This window comes from Pezoporus wallicus, unplaced genomic scaffold (genome assembly GCF_028554395.1).
Source record: "Pezoporus wallicus isolate ANWC-B61680 ecotype Strahan unplaced genomic scaffold, APGP_CSIRO_Pwel_v1 contig_7068, whole genome shotgun sequence".
Lineage (NCBI taxonomy): Eukaryota > Metazoa > Chordata > Aves > Psittaciformes > Psittacidae > Pezoporus > Pezoporus wallicus.
The window spans coordinates 1363922-1379635 of NW_026635623.1; the positions used below are offsets into that span (position 1 = coordinate 1363922).

Sequence of the window (15714 nt, forward strand, 5' to 3'; positions counted from 1 at the left end):
CTGAGAGACACCATCCTTAGAAATCAGGATTTACCACAGTGCAGTCCATAGCACTGTGCTGCACTGGCACAAACTGGGACTTTGCAAAGTCTAACTTCTGGTTCAAGGTGAGGCCCTGAAATCCTGCCACTCCTACAATCATCCTTGCAGCTCGGGCAGCGCAGTGTGTGCTCCCTGTGGGAACATAGGCTGTATGCTCAGCTGCAACCTTTAGTGCATGGTACACATGCAGCTCTGGCCACATTTCCAGCAGGTTTCCCAGAATAAGCCCTTGCTGTTTCTGGGTACACACATCCACATGTGGAAAAATCAGCATTTGTGCCATGCTACTATCTATGTGTGCTGCAATTTGCCCAGTTCCTCCAGTCAAACAAGCCTATTTTTGTAGAGCTGCTGAGAACACGGCCCTTAATTACCACCTTCGTCAGGGAGCGGGGTTATCTAGTGGATGAGGTTAGCAGCCTTGTTGCTTTGGGGATGACATGGTGGCCAACGGAACTCCAGTCAACAGTCCTGTTTTGAAACACATTTTGCACCCTCTCCAAAAGTAATAGTGCTTGGTTTAAGTTTATAGAAGAGTTTATCTCTTTTACTTTTGTAATCAGGGCTTTCTTGACTCTTCACATGAAACATTAAAAAAAAAAAGCAAGAAAGGCTTTTATATTGTGGTGTGATCATTGGGAACCCTTGGTGCTTCTATGGTATGAAAATGATGTATTTAGTTCTATAGAGATGGGAGAGAAAAGGACAGTATGCCTGAGACATGTCACTCCATCACAGGCATCCCCATGGGGAGCGGAACCAGACTGAGGAGATACAGCCCATCAGAGGAACCTGGTCAGGGCAAAGAAAGGGGGAGAGAGGGGTGAATATCAACCCTTTTCAAATTATGAATGTGTTTATGCATTGCCATGTCAGAGCATAACCCAACCTTCCCCCTGCCCCACCATTAAATGCATTTTGCTTTTGCACTGTTTTCCTTCCTTCTCCATTGCTTCCTCTTGGCCACCAAGTGACATTGTTATTTTTTTCTTAACTTGAACTGTCCTACTTGTGTCCCTGCACAAGAATGGCTCCACACGTCCTAGAAAAAAAATCAGCATTTTTGGTTTCACAGTTCTGGTTTTTTTTTTCCATTCTCTAACTTCTACAAATTGAAGTTTTGAAAGGTTAGACAGTGGAAAAAGGAATATTTGGAAAGAATATGTGAATATTGTACTTCCCCTGGCAAGCAGATGGAGGGAAAAGCTGAGGGGAGGTGGTGATGAGAGCTGGGAGTGGAAAAGAAAAAACAGACTGAAAGGAAAAAAAACAATTTTGAAAATTGTCAAGTGGAGACAAAACAAAACAAAACAATAATAATAAAAAAAAAATTAGTATTTTCACATTTCCTGAAATTTCTCATGAAATTGCTCTTTTGCCAAAAGTGAAACCTTCCCATGACATCCCTCCCTCTTGTCACAGTGTATTCCCATTGGAAAAAAAAATGTGTGCGTTGAGTCCAGGAAGAACAACATAATGCTGGAGTGCTGTGCCCAGGGAAGGAGGGGGTACAGGGGGAGATGGGCTGCTGCTGTGCCCAGAGGAGAGCTGGCCAGCATAGCAGGCACACTGCTTGCCAGGTCAGTGGTGCTAGAGCCTGGGAGACCCACACTGGGGAACAGTCTGCAGTAACTACAGCTATAATTCAGGAGTACAATAGATCTCAGTGACTATATTCAACTGTACTCCATAATCAGTCTCTCACAGTGAGACTGGAGTTATTTACAGCCCAAAAGACATATTTACAAGGGCCTGCATCCCACAGCATCTTCAGTACTGATGTTAATAATGGGATAGAAAAGATGCTTACACATCTATAAACATAGCATGGGGCAGGCTGCTCCGTGCTGGATCACAAACAAATATATATTCTGAAAAAAAAGGTAGGATGGAAATTGAGAACAAATTCGAAGTCCCACCTGTAGGGAAGAACAGGCCTTCATGTTTATGAGAGATAAGAAACTAGCTTGGTGTCAGCTGAGTAGGAAAAGATCTGAAGGTTTTAGTAGGTCACAACTTGACTGCAAATCAACATTGCTGAACCAGAAGTCAAATACCTTACTGTGACATACAAACAGGTTTGCTGCTGATAACACACGTGTAATTCTAGTCTGTGCAACACTGGCAAGATTTTAACTTGAGTTACTGCCTTCAGTTTTGAGTCAATTTAAGAAGGTCTTGAGCGTTCTAGAGGGAGTTTAGAGGAGACAAAATCTGGGTGAGCAAAGGCACAGAAACAGAACTTGCGTAGGAAGGTCAGAAGGGGGTCTGTTCTGCCTGGAGGAGAGAGGATGAATTCAAAGGAAATAAAGAAAAGCAGAAATATATTTTTCCCTGTTTCCTACTGTGGGTAGGACAAAAGTTATGTGTGCACGTTACAGTGAGGTAGATTCGGATGAAACCCAGCAGAGCTTTGGGTCAGTGGGAGCAAAGCACTACAGTTGCTGAATCAACTTTTCTTTAAGAGATTCGACAAGTACCTTGAGAAACAGCACAGGTATATCACCCAAGATAACGCCTTGTCAGTGCCCTTCCACCCAGTTTCCTGTGATTTTTATGACTGGTGCCATAACAGTCCAGCAAGTGATGATTTTTTAAAATATCTCCTGAAAGGTTTGGTGCTTTACGAAGATGGCCAAACCCTCTCTTTCTGCAAGCTTTTCCTACTGCCTTGTGCTTCCCGTGGTTTCAGTGAAAGGAGGGCTTGCTGACTGCAGCTCTTGGACCACATCAATGACTGCTCACAGTGAAACATTTCATTTACGTCCCAGCCACACTGGGAGGCTCTGGAGTGAGCAGCTATTTTTGAACCCACCATCCTGCCACACTGGAACATTTGCTCAGCAGTAGAAGGTGTGCTCGAAGAAATAATGACTGCCTTTTTATCCAAAGACTATTCTAGCTAATGTTTCAAGTTCACTAAAAAACATGTTTCTGTATATTAATATGGAAGGTATATTTAAGGCAAACCTCCCTCAAACTCTACTCAATAAGCAAAGAACACACAGCAATACTCCACTCTTGACATTTTTAAAAGCCCTCTGATAATCTTTTCTTCCTTTAACAATGGGGCCAATTTTTCCTTTCCTGGCTGCCAGCCTGCCGTTGCTTTTTCTTTTAGCACATCTTGAAATTACCTTGACCTCACCTTTAAGCTAAGCACACTCTTCTCCAGGACACTGAGCTCAGATGTGGTGGGAGGTGTTGCTGATGGAGGAATGAAAGATCAGACATTAGCGTAAGGGTGAGAACATTATCAGCAATCTGTTTTCTCTAATGAGGACCCAGCAACCCCCTGGAGTCACTATTAATATTGATCATGGGCTTTGCCTCTGCCTTGTCCCTTCTCAGGGCTGCAAATCTTTGATGCTTTCTGGCCATTGTTCTCCACGAAAGACAGACTGACTGGCGCACATGGGAGGGGAAAGCAAATGGACCAGGTTCAGTCTAAGAGACAGATGTTGACTGCTGCTGCCACACACTCATCCTCACCACACCAGAGGTAGCTGACTCTCACAGACGGAAAATAAGCAGTTTTCTCACTTAGAGGTTTAAAACTACCAGGGGAAAAAAAGAGATCCTCCCCCTGCTAAAAATAGAAAAGTCATCTACCAAGAGGAGCCGAAAACTGTGAACATGTCTGTGCTGGAGGGGTCGCATTCCCAATTCATAGACACAGGGCTAGCACAGATCTCCACTCTCTCTTACTTCAGGGCAGGTCTGATACAGATTTGTCACTGCCCAGGGACACCCAGGTGATGGACCAGGAAATGGGCTTTCGGACCAGGAGCAAACAGCTGTGCTCTACTCATAGCTGCTTCAGTAAATCACTGAAATGAGGTCATGGGCTCAGCAGTAATCTCTGCCTCATCTAAAAAAAGAGAAAAAAATTTTGCTTCTGAAAAAAATAACATAGCCCTGAAGCTGGTGAAAGACTTCTCTGTCACCATCACTGTGAATGAAATCCTCTATTTATCTTTCTGACACTAAACACCACTGATTCAACCCTGTCAGCGCAGCTCAGTCCCACGCCAGCAAAGGCTTCTCTCTGGGGCAACAGTCTCCCCTGGCTCCATAGCTCCTGGCCTGACTTTTGGGCCACACATATACTTGAAAGGCAAATCAGATTCGAGTAGGCTGCTAATTGTAAATGCAATCCCCATTCTTAAATATCTCTAACTCATCCAAATATCTCAACTCATCCATGTATGCTAAAACAGAAAAGGACATTCAACCTAGATTAAAATGGGTCATGTATAAAAACAGATACCTGCTATGGCAAAAACTAGCCCTGACTTACTCCAAACAAGCAAGCTCTAAGCATGCCAGAAAGCTTGAAAAATGGCACATTTGTGAGGTATTGGCCAGAAAAGAGATCCAGACCATATTCAGTAGACTGAAGAAGGTTTGTAGGCCTGGAGAAAGAAGGCTCTGCATCCTGTTAGCAAACAGTCTGTGTGCCTCTGTGAGCACTCTCCTGAAGGTAATGACAACTCCCACCTTGCCAAGGCTCAGACAAACAGGTTTGGGTTTCTTTAACACCGTGTCCCTTCTGAAGAATACCCTAGGGACATTGCCTGCAGACACATTTTACAGTTGGGTCATGGCAGGGTGCTTCCTCACTGCCAAACACAGTAAAACATTAACTGAACATGCTAACAAAGCCCTACCTGCACCTTTTGCAGTAGGTGACTCACCCTCCATAGCGAGCCCCACGCGTTGCCCCAGGGCCCAGAGGCCTCTCTTCCGGCTCCTTGCAGCATGAGCGATGGCACCGCCTGAATTACAGATAATTTCGAATTGCAGAGGGAAGAAAAATATTTAGCAAAATTATCTAACTGAAGTTCAAAAATAGCCTGTTACCATCTGCTTGTGCTATTTTGAAGACCAGAAACCCCTCAAGTCTTTTTAGAGCTAGCTATACTGTTTGCAAACTCAGCCAAATTTTTCACAAAATCTCCAATTTTGCAGGCCTGATTTACCTCCAGAGTTTTTGGAAGCAGTTTTGCCTGCACACAAGCTGTACTCAGTCATACAGCTCTACTCCACATCTGCCACGCGTGCGTTAAAAGCCCAATCACATTCCTGTGAAAGCAAGTGCACAACATCAGGAAACTGCAGAAGAAGCTAAAATAAAACGTAAAACAAAGTGTAAAGTAAAATATAAAATACAAACCCCTCAAACACTACGGATTAATCCCCAACCCACTGTCCTGCTTCCTTCAGGCATCAGGAGATGGCTATTCTAACAGCCCAAGCTGCAAGGAAAACACCATGCCCCAGCTGTTACTTTTGCTAAAGCAGCTGGGAACTGCAGATAGCCTGAAAGTGTGTGGACATGACCTTCCTCATAAAACAGAAAACTTTGTGTCATTTGCACCCAGTTGAAATGTCAGCATGGAAGGGAGCACTGCTCTGAAACCCCTCCAGGCTTACAGCTCACCACCACAGGGATTGAGCCGAGCACCCAGCCGTGTAACGACATGCCGGGAAGTGAGCTTATCCAGCCACACATCATCACTTCTTAGGTCTAGCATTCAAATATCACTATTGACTGTTAATCTTATCAACAAATCCCAAGCAATCACCTTCCCACAACTGCAATTGAATCTCAAAGGTTATGCATTAGTGAGAGTGACTTGTATGGAAACGTTTAGCATTCAATACTGGTTACGTATCACTATCCAGTTTTCAGGAAAAAAGTAAAATATAAATAACAATGCTTTTAAATGGATTCTAACATCATCTCATTTGAACCTGACCCCTGCAACAGGGATGATGGCAGCACCTACCTGCTCTGCTCTTGAACTTGCCACCACAGCACTAAGCTAATGACTTCCACAGCCAGCGCACCAGGGAAAGACTGTTTCTCTTCAGCAGCTTTATGTGCATTGCCTTTCAGCCTCATTATGTAAGGTTAATTATCTCTGACTTGCTTCCTCTGTACAGGTTGGCAACATGCTCCCATTGCCTGCCCTGATGCTTTGCAGTCCTGACCCCTTTTCACACTTGCCTTCCAAGACAGGAACATGGAGGAGTCTTTTAGCATAGACCTTCATCACCTCTGGATACATCATCTGCCTTCACTAATGCTCACAGGTGGGCAAACCTGGAGGGAAACCTGGCCTGAAACAAAGCCTGAGACAACCCAATTTACCTCCAGGTTGAAGTGCTCCTGCAGGAATTACAGTCATGGAACTGCACACCCAGTTGTAGGTAAAAGCTGAAAGCAAGCTATTTGACAGCATTATTATAGTCTTGGAGTGAACTATTAGCTAATACTTAGGACTTCCTAGGGTTATTTCTTCACTGGAAAAATTGAGAATCCAATTAAGATGTGTCCCAGGTGCAATTCTGTGTATTTATAGTGACTGAGTACAAAGCCTAGTTTTGTCAAGTGTGGAAGAACACAAAAGAGCAGTTTTGCTCCCATTTGCCAAAGGTGTCATTTTCTATAGTAGCTTGTAGCTTTCTAAATGGAGGCTGCTGCCACCCTGTCTGCCCCCATCCTGGCTCCCTGGCTGGGCAGAGCTGCCCTCCTTCTCCAGGAGATGGAGGATCTGACCAGACTGCTAAAAGGTTGTGAAGAAGGTGGAAAGGATGCCAGGATGCCATATGAGTATCAGCTTCAGCTGTCCAAAGTTCCACTCCATTAGCAGGTCTGAGTTTCCAATGAACTCTCTCTCTGATGGACAGCAGTATTTCTTCTGCTTTCTTTCTCAATCACAAGAGGCTATGACTAATTAATCCTTCTGACCTTACGATTACAATCCCAAAGAAAAGCCCTGCCACTCACTGCTCCCCTTGATGAGGCTCCTGCTGACCTGGGCTTGACTTGTAAGGCCAGGCTTGCTGGTCATGTTGGCCAACAAATGACAGCCCCTGGCTGTGCCAGAATCTCAGAGGAGAAAGAGGTGCTCAACACATCTGTCACCCCTACCAGCCTGTGGATAGAGATCAAAGTCCTGCTTGACTGCAGCCATTATAAGAAGTCCTGCAGTGGGGTGTTTTTTCAGCTTCATTTTCCACATCTCCTTGGCAGGCCAATGCCCTGCTCTTTGCACCTGCCTCGCTACCGCTCAGGGAATTGGCTATCCGCAGCAACATGCTGGCTTGTTTTCTCCTCTGGCTGTCACAGTTAATTGGGAAAGCCAATAAAGTATAAGCACTTCAAATTAATTTTCTGAAGAGCCATTATTTAGCCTCTGTCACCACTGAATTTCATCTGAGTCTTATTTGGTCCCTTGCTAACGTAGGAGCAGAGTTTTGCCAGCTCCATCCTTGCCCTCCCTTGAAGGTCACTCATCAAGGTGATGAACATGAGCCCAGGAGGCACCCGCTCTTACCCCACTGTCCTGGCAGCGTGCTGTGCTTTGCTGCACTCACATCCTGACCATCCCATGGGCAGGGCTGTTCACCTGCCTTGATAGCCTCTGTGATGTGGGCTCTTTAGTCAGTGAAGGTCAGAAAAACATTATTCTGTGAATTGCCAGTTTGACATATTGTGCTGCTCCAAACAAAAGCATGCTGAGTTCAAGTTGACAGTTCCAGCTGAAAAGAGTACTTCAAAAAAAACCCTAAACCAGCATTTCTGGGGTAAAAAAAAGAAGAAAAAATTGTCTAAATGGAATTTTTAGTTTGAAAATTACTGTTTTTTTCTTGAAAAGAGGAAGCCAGCAGGTGAAGAACCACATGGCCAGGCAGAAGTTTCCCTCCATCTCTCTCCATACCACGCAGTCTTTGCAGTACATTGCCCTACAGGAGGGACAGGGGAGAATCTGAGTCACCAATTCAAAAAATAACTAAAAAAAAAAAAAAAAATCAAAAATTTACACAGCACTCAGTGTTCACGTGAAACGCCGACTTCCCTGAAAAAGCTTCACAGCTGGTTGTGACTACTGAAGTTCTTGATAAAGTTTCTCCTTCAGGCCAGGACAGAATTTGCCATCAAAGCTAGACAGCTGTGCAGCTGTGTGGCAAACCCACATTTAAGACACTGTTGGCAAGGAAAAGCTGTAACCAGAATATTACCTGGTATGCATTGAGCTGGTTTGTCTCACAGCTTTGCAAGCCCCTCTGTCTTTAGAGGACTTGATTTTATTTCAGAAGGAAATCATATTGCATCTGCATCTGCACCAGCACTGAACACAGAGGAAACACAATCGCACCACTCCCACTCACTGTCTGCTTTATGCACCAGGGAATTGGCTTAGCTCTCAGTCATCAGTACAGCATGCACCTTCTTATTGTTCATCATCATCTTCCCCTCTGCACCTCCAGCAGCCTTCAGAAATGACCGTCTCCCTGGAACCTCATCCTGTGCAATAAGCCTGGTCCCAACTCCTTGCTTCTGGGTGAGAAGGTGCCTCCATTTGGCTGTACTAATACACCAAAAGATTGCACTCAGCATCAAGGTCCTATTCATGAGTTACCACTGTCCCAGTGTCTACATCTGCAAGCTGTTAAGATTTTCTTTGCAAGCTAGTCAGAAAGTCCAATAGGACAAGGCAAAGCTTCAGAACTATCCTCCTAATGTGGTTGCCAACATGATTTCCAGTGAATAGTAAACTCAGAAAGGCAGCAGTCACCACCTCCAACCTGCAAACTGGAGCTTTAGAGAAAGCACTTCTGGAGAGGAGCTCTTTGGACATCCTTTGTGATGTGGAAGAAGGCTTTTACCACTGGTGTAGCTGCCAGTGACTGGGAGGTCTTTTGCCCATACTTCCTCATGTACTGAAATTTCTATTAGGATTTCAGTAGTTAGGCTGCAAGCCCTAGAGTGGCATCTGGGTTGTCCTGGGACATGTATGGGATATGTGGGATGCTTGGGAGGTAGCACTATTTCTCATGGAAAGGTTGCAGAAGAAGTCAGGTGGGAAGCAGGTTTCACATAGGGGGACCATGGGATTCCAAAAGGTTTTAGAGGATAAAGGGAAGGAGCAGGAGATGCTGACATTTGATTTCTAGCAGTAAAAGCACTGTAAATTGGATGTGTGCTCAACTTGGAGGTGCACTAGGACTCTGCATTCCTTTGCTTACTGCATGTTGAAACTTTAATTTTACTTTGTAGTACCTGATGAGGGTCTCTCATGGGAATTTGATCCATTCATACCACTTTGTTAAGAGGTAACTGGAAGCATTGATATATTTCTTGACCATCAGTCAAACTATGGTTGCAGTGGCCCTGTAAGGGAACAGTAGCAGGATAAGAGGATTGGAAAGCCACTTGAGAGAGTTCTTATGCAAGAAAGCCTCCTATATCAACCTTCAGGATGTCTAGAGACTGCAAATGAGAAAGAGGTGAGCCCACCTCCCAAGCAAATCAGCGTGTACCTTCAGCTTAGTGGGAACCAGTTGTGCAGCATGAATGAGATGCCAGAGCTGCTGCTTACCTGTGGCTGGTAAAGGTTGGAAAGAGGCAACAGCCTTCTCAGACCATGTGGTCTTGTTAAGTAAAGAAACTTGTAGAAAAAAAAAAGAGGTTTTAGACGCCTTTTCTCTGCTACCTTGGAACTGACTACATTTCAGAGGGAGCAGGATTTAACTTCTCATGCATGGTAGGAAGAAAGCAAGCCTGGCTGCTGCTAGTGGTCAGGAGCCTGCAGTGAGGTTTCCCAACTGATCAGCAGGTTTAAAGGAAAGGAGTTTCTAGACAGGAAAGAGAAAAAAAATAGGCTCTTAAAAATGGAAGTATTCCAGCTTCCTGCTACAAGCTCTGGCCTGGCATGTGCAGGCTAGTGCCCTGCAGACTGCTCAGTGGCACTGTCATCATCCCACACCAGCCAGAATCTAATTGCACAGGGCTTGTTCAATTGTCCCAGCTGAGACCTCATCAGTGGGCTGGCTGGGAGCTTGAACTGGAAGCCTCTTTCATTTCTTTCATCCAGGCTCTGTCCTCAGTGGAACAAGGAGGCCAGTTCCCAAGGACTGAGCACAGCTCATTTCACCCCAGTACAGCCTTTCCCCAGTGCTGGCAAGTGACTATGGGTGAGATGATCTCTGCCTGCCATCTCCTGGGCAAGTCCTTGGGAAGCCTGGCCATGGTCTGAATTGGAAAAAAGCCTCCACACCGACAAACTGCATGAGGTATGGTTAATGGCTACAGAGACAATGACTACGAGGGAGAAACAGAATCTGCACTGTGGGCTCGTGGCATCACTGAAGAGTTCATCCAAAGCTGTCAAAGACGGGATCTTGTTTGCTGCCAGACACTCGGGAGCCTGCAAAAGTCTCTGCTTTGGTGCCCACCCTGAAGAACAGGGTCACATTAGAGATAGCCTTGATACTGCTCCTGCCCCAGAGCCATAGCAAGGATGGTGGGTAGAGCATGTAGCAGAGTGCTTTGATTGCCTCTGGGAGAGTACACGTTCAGGAAATATGAGAAGGGAAACAAATTGGACTCATGCCCTGTTCTGATTCTTTGTGTATGAGAGGCTGGAAGTGTTTTGTTTTCTGCTTTTTCTTACTCAAAAAAAAAAAAAAATCAAACATGAAGTTGTTTTTTGGCAGAGGTCTCCTCGGAATATCTAGAGAAGTGGAGTGGGAGGTTTTGCAGCTTCTAGGGAAAGGGAGAGAGGAGGAGGTGTTGAACTGCAAAGATTTTTCTCTTCCAACTGTTGGTTAGGAGAGGAGTTAGATAAATGTTAGCTAAATACAGACTGCTTAAAACACTCTGTAGGAAAAGCAATTCTACTCTAAATTCGTCAGCTTTTACTTGCACTGTCATAATACTATTAGTTCTCCACTGAAGAAAAAACAAACAGGGTAGACAAGACCTGAATTGCTAATGTAAAAACAAGAAAGAAAACAATTTTTCTACCATCCTTGCACAACAAAGATGTTGACTGAGTGCCCACTTCTCCTTAGCTTTGCACATTCTTTGCTACTTCTTCCTCTTACTGTAAGAAAAAAAGTGCATGGGACTTACGCTTTATTGCGGTGCAAGATTCCTCAACCCTCCTCACACTCAGCATGCACAGCGCCAGGGGGATTTCTGACATTGACAGTGGCAGGGGTCTAGGAGATACAAGCATAGAGGCCAAGCAAAACTGCTTTCTCAGATCAAGAAATGGAGATGAGGACTGGAGCCTTTGGATGAGCTGACAACTCAACCTGTCAGAAGATACTTCTCAGGTGGAAGAAGGAGCATGCTGGCAGCTATTTTGAGCCTTGGACCACTTAGTGGACCCCTGCTGTCTGATCCTAACCAAACTATCTTGGCCAGAAGTTAGAAACTTGAAGAGAAAGCCTGGAACAACAAACCTATTACAGATAGGTTTCCAGAACATACCTACAGAGAGTCCAGCTGGAAAAGCAGCTTGAGTCATAGGCAAGATGGAGAGAGCAGTGATCTGCTCAGCATGATTTGAGTGCAGACAGCCAGGAGTAGGTTGCAGTAAATTGAAGAACAAGGAAGTGATGAACCTCTGAGGCATGCTGGCTGGAGGGAGACACTGCTCTGCTCCCAAGTAAAACACTGTGCAAGAAAAAGACCAGCAATAGGGGCAAGGTTCTTGACATGGATTATGCTGTTGAAAATCATTCAGCACTACCCTTAAACAAGAAGGTGCAGTGAAGATGACAGACAAGTGCTATCATCATAGAATGCTTTGGGTTGGAAAGGACCTTAAAGATCATCTAGCTTCAGACCCTCTGCCATGGGCAAGGACACTTTCCACTAGACAAGGTTGCTCAAGGCCCCGTCCAGCCTGATTTTGAACACTTCCATGGATGAGTCATCCACACCTTCTCTGGGCAACTGTTCCAGTGTCTCACCACCCTCACACTGAAGAATTTCTTTTTAATATCTAATCTAAATCTCCCTCTGTTATCTTAAAGCAATTCCCCCTTGTACTGTCACTACACGCCCTTGCAAAAAGCCCTTCTCCAGCTTTCTTTTAGGCCACTTTTAGGTACTGGAAGGCTGCTATAAGGTCTCCCCAGAGCTTCTCTTCTCCAGATTGAACAAGCCCAACTCTCTCAGTCTGTATTCATGGGAGAGGTGCTACAGCCTTCTGATCATCTTAGTGGTCTCCTCTGGACTTGCTCCAACATCATGTCGTCAAAGAATTTGTTACAGCAAGGTTATAATACCAAACCATTCACAGGTAAGGTGACTGTGCAAGTAGGGATAGATAAGGATGAAATAAGTAACATCAATGGGCCACAGAGAACTGTTTCACACATTAGAAATAAAGACAGGAACTATGTCAGCAAGTGAAATTGAAAGTGAGACATGTATTACCAGGTAAACTTTCTCATAACTGTAAAGAGCTTGTGTGAGCATATACGGCAGATCTGGACAATGTGGTCAGGAATACAAATGCTTCTCTCTCCCTTCCCTAACCTCGTAATCTTATGTCCTGGGTTCAGCTGTAGCAGTCATTTTTCTCCTTCTTAGTACCCGGTGCAGTGCTGTGTTTTTGACTTTCCGCCTGGGAACAGAGCTGATAACACTGACGTTTTTAGTTGCTGCTCAGGAATGTTTACCCTGACCAAGGACTTTGTGAGCCTCATGCTCTGCCAGGGAGGAGGGGAAGCCGGGAGGAAGCAGAGACAGGACACCTGACCCAAACTGACCAAAGAGGTATTCCATACCACAGCACATCATGCCCAGTATATAAACTGGGAGCAGTTACCCGGGAGGGTTAGATCACTGCTCGGTCGGACAGGGTGTCGGTTGGAGGGTGGTGAGCGGGTGTATTCTCTTCCCTTGTTATTTCCCTTATCATTATTATTATTGGCGGTAGCAGCAGTGATTTGTGTTATACCTTAGTTACTGGACTGTTCTTATCTCAACCTGTGGGAGTTACATTCTTTTGATTCTCCTTCCCATCCGCCTGGGAGCAGGTGGGGAGGAAGGGGGAGGTTGTGAGAGAGCGACTGCGTGGCTGACTGAGTTGAAACCACGACATCTTACTGAAAAGAAAACCACCACCAAACAAACAACCACACCCAAAAAAAAACCAAAACCAAAAATTCTAAGACATACGAGAGAACTTGAACTTCAACCCTCAAAGAACTCATCCATGTGGGATCCAGTTCTCGACAATGTATGCCACACACACACGTGAATATTGCAGTTTTGTGATTTCCTGAGGATAGAAGGTAAAAGGTAAAAATTACATCTAAATACAATAAGAGAAGACCTCATGAAAATAAACAGGCTGCTCTAAACATCCTCACTAGTAATAGGTAGGGGAAAAAGACTAAGGAAAAGGGTTCCAGTCTGATCCTGCAAAAGATCAGCTGTAGGAAAGAACTAAACGTTATTGACAGGCTTCCGCAGGAGTGTGAGGTGCCAGAGACCTACAGGTGAATCAGTTGCAACTAGAGTGACTCAATCAAAACTGACAGGGAAATAGTCTCTCTAGCTTTGAAGAATAAAGAAAACATTAAGTGGAACTTTTTATACATTATGTTGAATAGATATTACTTGAAATAAAATTCACCTTTATCAGCATAAAGGTAGAATTTTATATTAATCACAAGCAAATATCAGCTTAGGGGATTTCAAAGCAGTTGTTAAAGACTCACGGAGTCTTTAACACCAGGATAAAACTCCTGCCATTTTCTTTCAGCAGCTCTGCAAAGAAAGCTTCAAAACAAAGCTCCATCACTTCAGCTGAGCCTGGGAAAGGAACCTACTCCTAGCAATTCCCTAAGGATGGGGAAAAAAGCACTGAAGATTTCCTCAGCGGATTTAAACTACTGTAACAATCAGGATGTAAACATGCTGTTGCTTGTTACAATTCTTTTTGCATAACAGCACTACGCAGAGCCCACAACACTGTCAGGAACAAGCTTCCAATGCAACTTAGGTTTTGTCCTATTCTTGCATTGACAATATTTTCCACATGATTTAAATTAATGGAAGAATAGCAGCTATCCTGTCTGTATTATATTGGCTTTCAGAAAGTCTTTGATAGGGCAGACAGAGACTTGCCACAGCAGATATTTTCTAACACCAGAACAGTCACACAGATTCACACTGAAAGTCCATCTAGCCCTGTGTTCTGGCTCCAACAGCAGTGAACAAGAGACGCTGAGGGAAAGAACACAGGTATGGAGCATGCATACAGTGAATCCCTCCCCACCTCCATGCATACTTACTTCATTCCCCACCCCAAACATCTGTGATTTAAGGTCCTACTGAAACAGGAGATCATCATAATATTTAATTGCCCTCAGTGGATTTCCACTTTCCTTGACTATCTATCACTTGTGAATCTTAAAATACGAGGGGGAAAAAGTCAGCATGTCTTCATACTATCTCCTAGAAACAAGATCCTTGAGAATTTCTGATGCATGTGCTTACCTAGGCAGCAGTTTTCCTTAAACTGGTGGCTTCATCCACAGTGGATAGCACTTTTTTTGCAGGATCAAAAAAAGCTGCAGCTCTCTAGCAATAGCGCACTAAGCATAGGTCAGAGTCTTAGAAGAGAGGTGAGTCCAGCCAAAAGCAGTTAAATTGCTTTTATCGGGAATGCTTGCAGCAGATGTTCAGAATAAAATGGCCAGACAATGAAAACTGCTGAGATATTATACTGCACAAGTCCACAGGCAGCTGTACAAACAGTACAGAAGAATTGTCTTTGGTATGTCCTACAAAAGCTGGGCAACAGGATCTCTAAACTGTGTTATAGGCAACCCTCAAATGACACCAGCCTAGCATGATCCCTGCAATCTAAAAACAACTACAGCAATGATTTTATAAGGGAGCTGTTTGAGAAAATTAAAAGCATTTGTTCATTATGACATTTGTCCCTGCTGTCTGGCAGGGACAAGCTCTGCCTCCTGCACCTGGCAGGCAAGATGTGTGTCACAATGACCAGAGGTTGGATTTGAGTTTACTGGGAGCATCAGGACCAAACTGATCTCAAGTACCATGATCCCTGCAGTATGAGCAAGGCCCTTACATGCTGCCTGAACTTTCTGGCATGCTATAGCCTCCTCATTACAGCTTTTGGTCTTTGAGATGCTCCAGGCCTGTGTCGCATCTCATGACATTCAGCATTTGTGATACTGTAATTAGAAAGGGTCTCAGCTGTTCATGCAGCTGACCAAAAGGGCTAATTTTATTTTAAGAAATGCATTAAGTGTGATCTTAAACAGCCACCTCTTTGCCTCTAAATTGGTGCAATGGCATCATGTGTCATTACTTTGATTTGTGTCTTACAGTGTAGCATTACCCTTAGGAAAGCAAACAGAGACAAGTTTTAAAACATTTTCTATTGCAGGCTTATATAACTTCACAAGATAACATTGTTTACAGACTTGTAAGCTTTTCAGTAGCAGTCCAAAATTATTGTCTTTCAATATCACCTGACCTGAAGGAGACTTGCCAGTTTCCATCACCCAGGAAATCTGTTCCTTAGGCTCATTCACAGAACATTTTGAGCATCTTTAGCAAAACATTGGCTTGAAAAAAAAATAGGAGTTGTTATTCTGAAATAAACTCAAAAGTAAGTGCATAGACAGTAAGCAAAATTCCAGGATAACTTCATTTTCATGGGATGCACAGGCACCAAAATACCCATAACTTGACATTTCAGCATCTTTGTGCCCCTGATACAAAGCAAAATAGAAAGTCTTGTTTCTCTGCAAAAGGTCCCAGAGATGATCAATGAACAGTCAGTGCTACTGGTCCTCTGCAATGGCCTGAACAGCATG

At 44.2% G+C, this 15714-nt stretch overlaps 1 long non-coding RNA gene across 1 annotated transcript; it reads right to left on the reverse strand.

Moving 5' to 3' along the window:
- Positions 1-4895: 4895 nt before the first annotated feature.
- On the reverse strand, positions 4896-14414 carry LOC130592664 (uncharacterized). Its single transcript, XR_008970626.1, has 3 exons — positions 14360-14414; positions 13579-13639; positions 4896-5127 (listed from the first exon to the last, which is right to left on the reverse strand). It is a non-coding gene; the product is annotated as an uncharacterized LOC130592664 (long non-coding RNA).
- Between the last annotated feature and the right edge of the window lie 1300 nt (positions 14415-15714).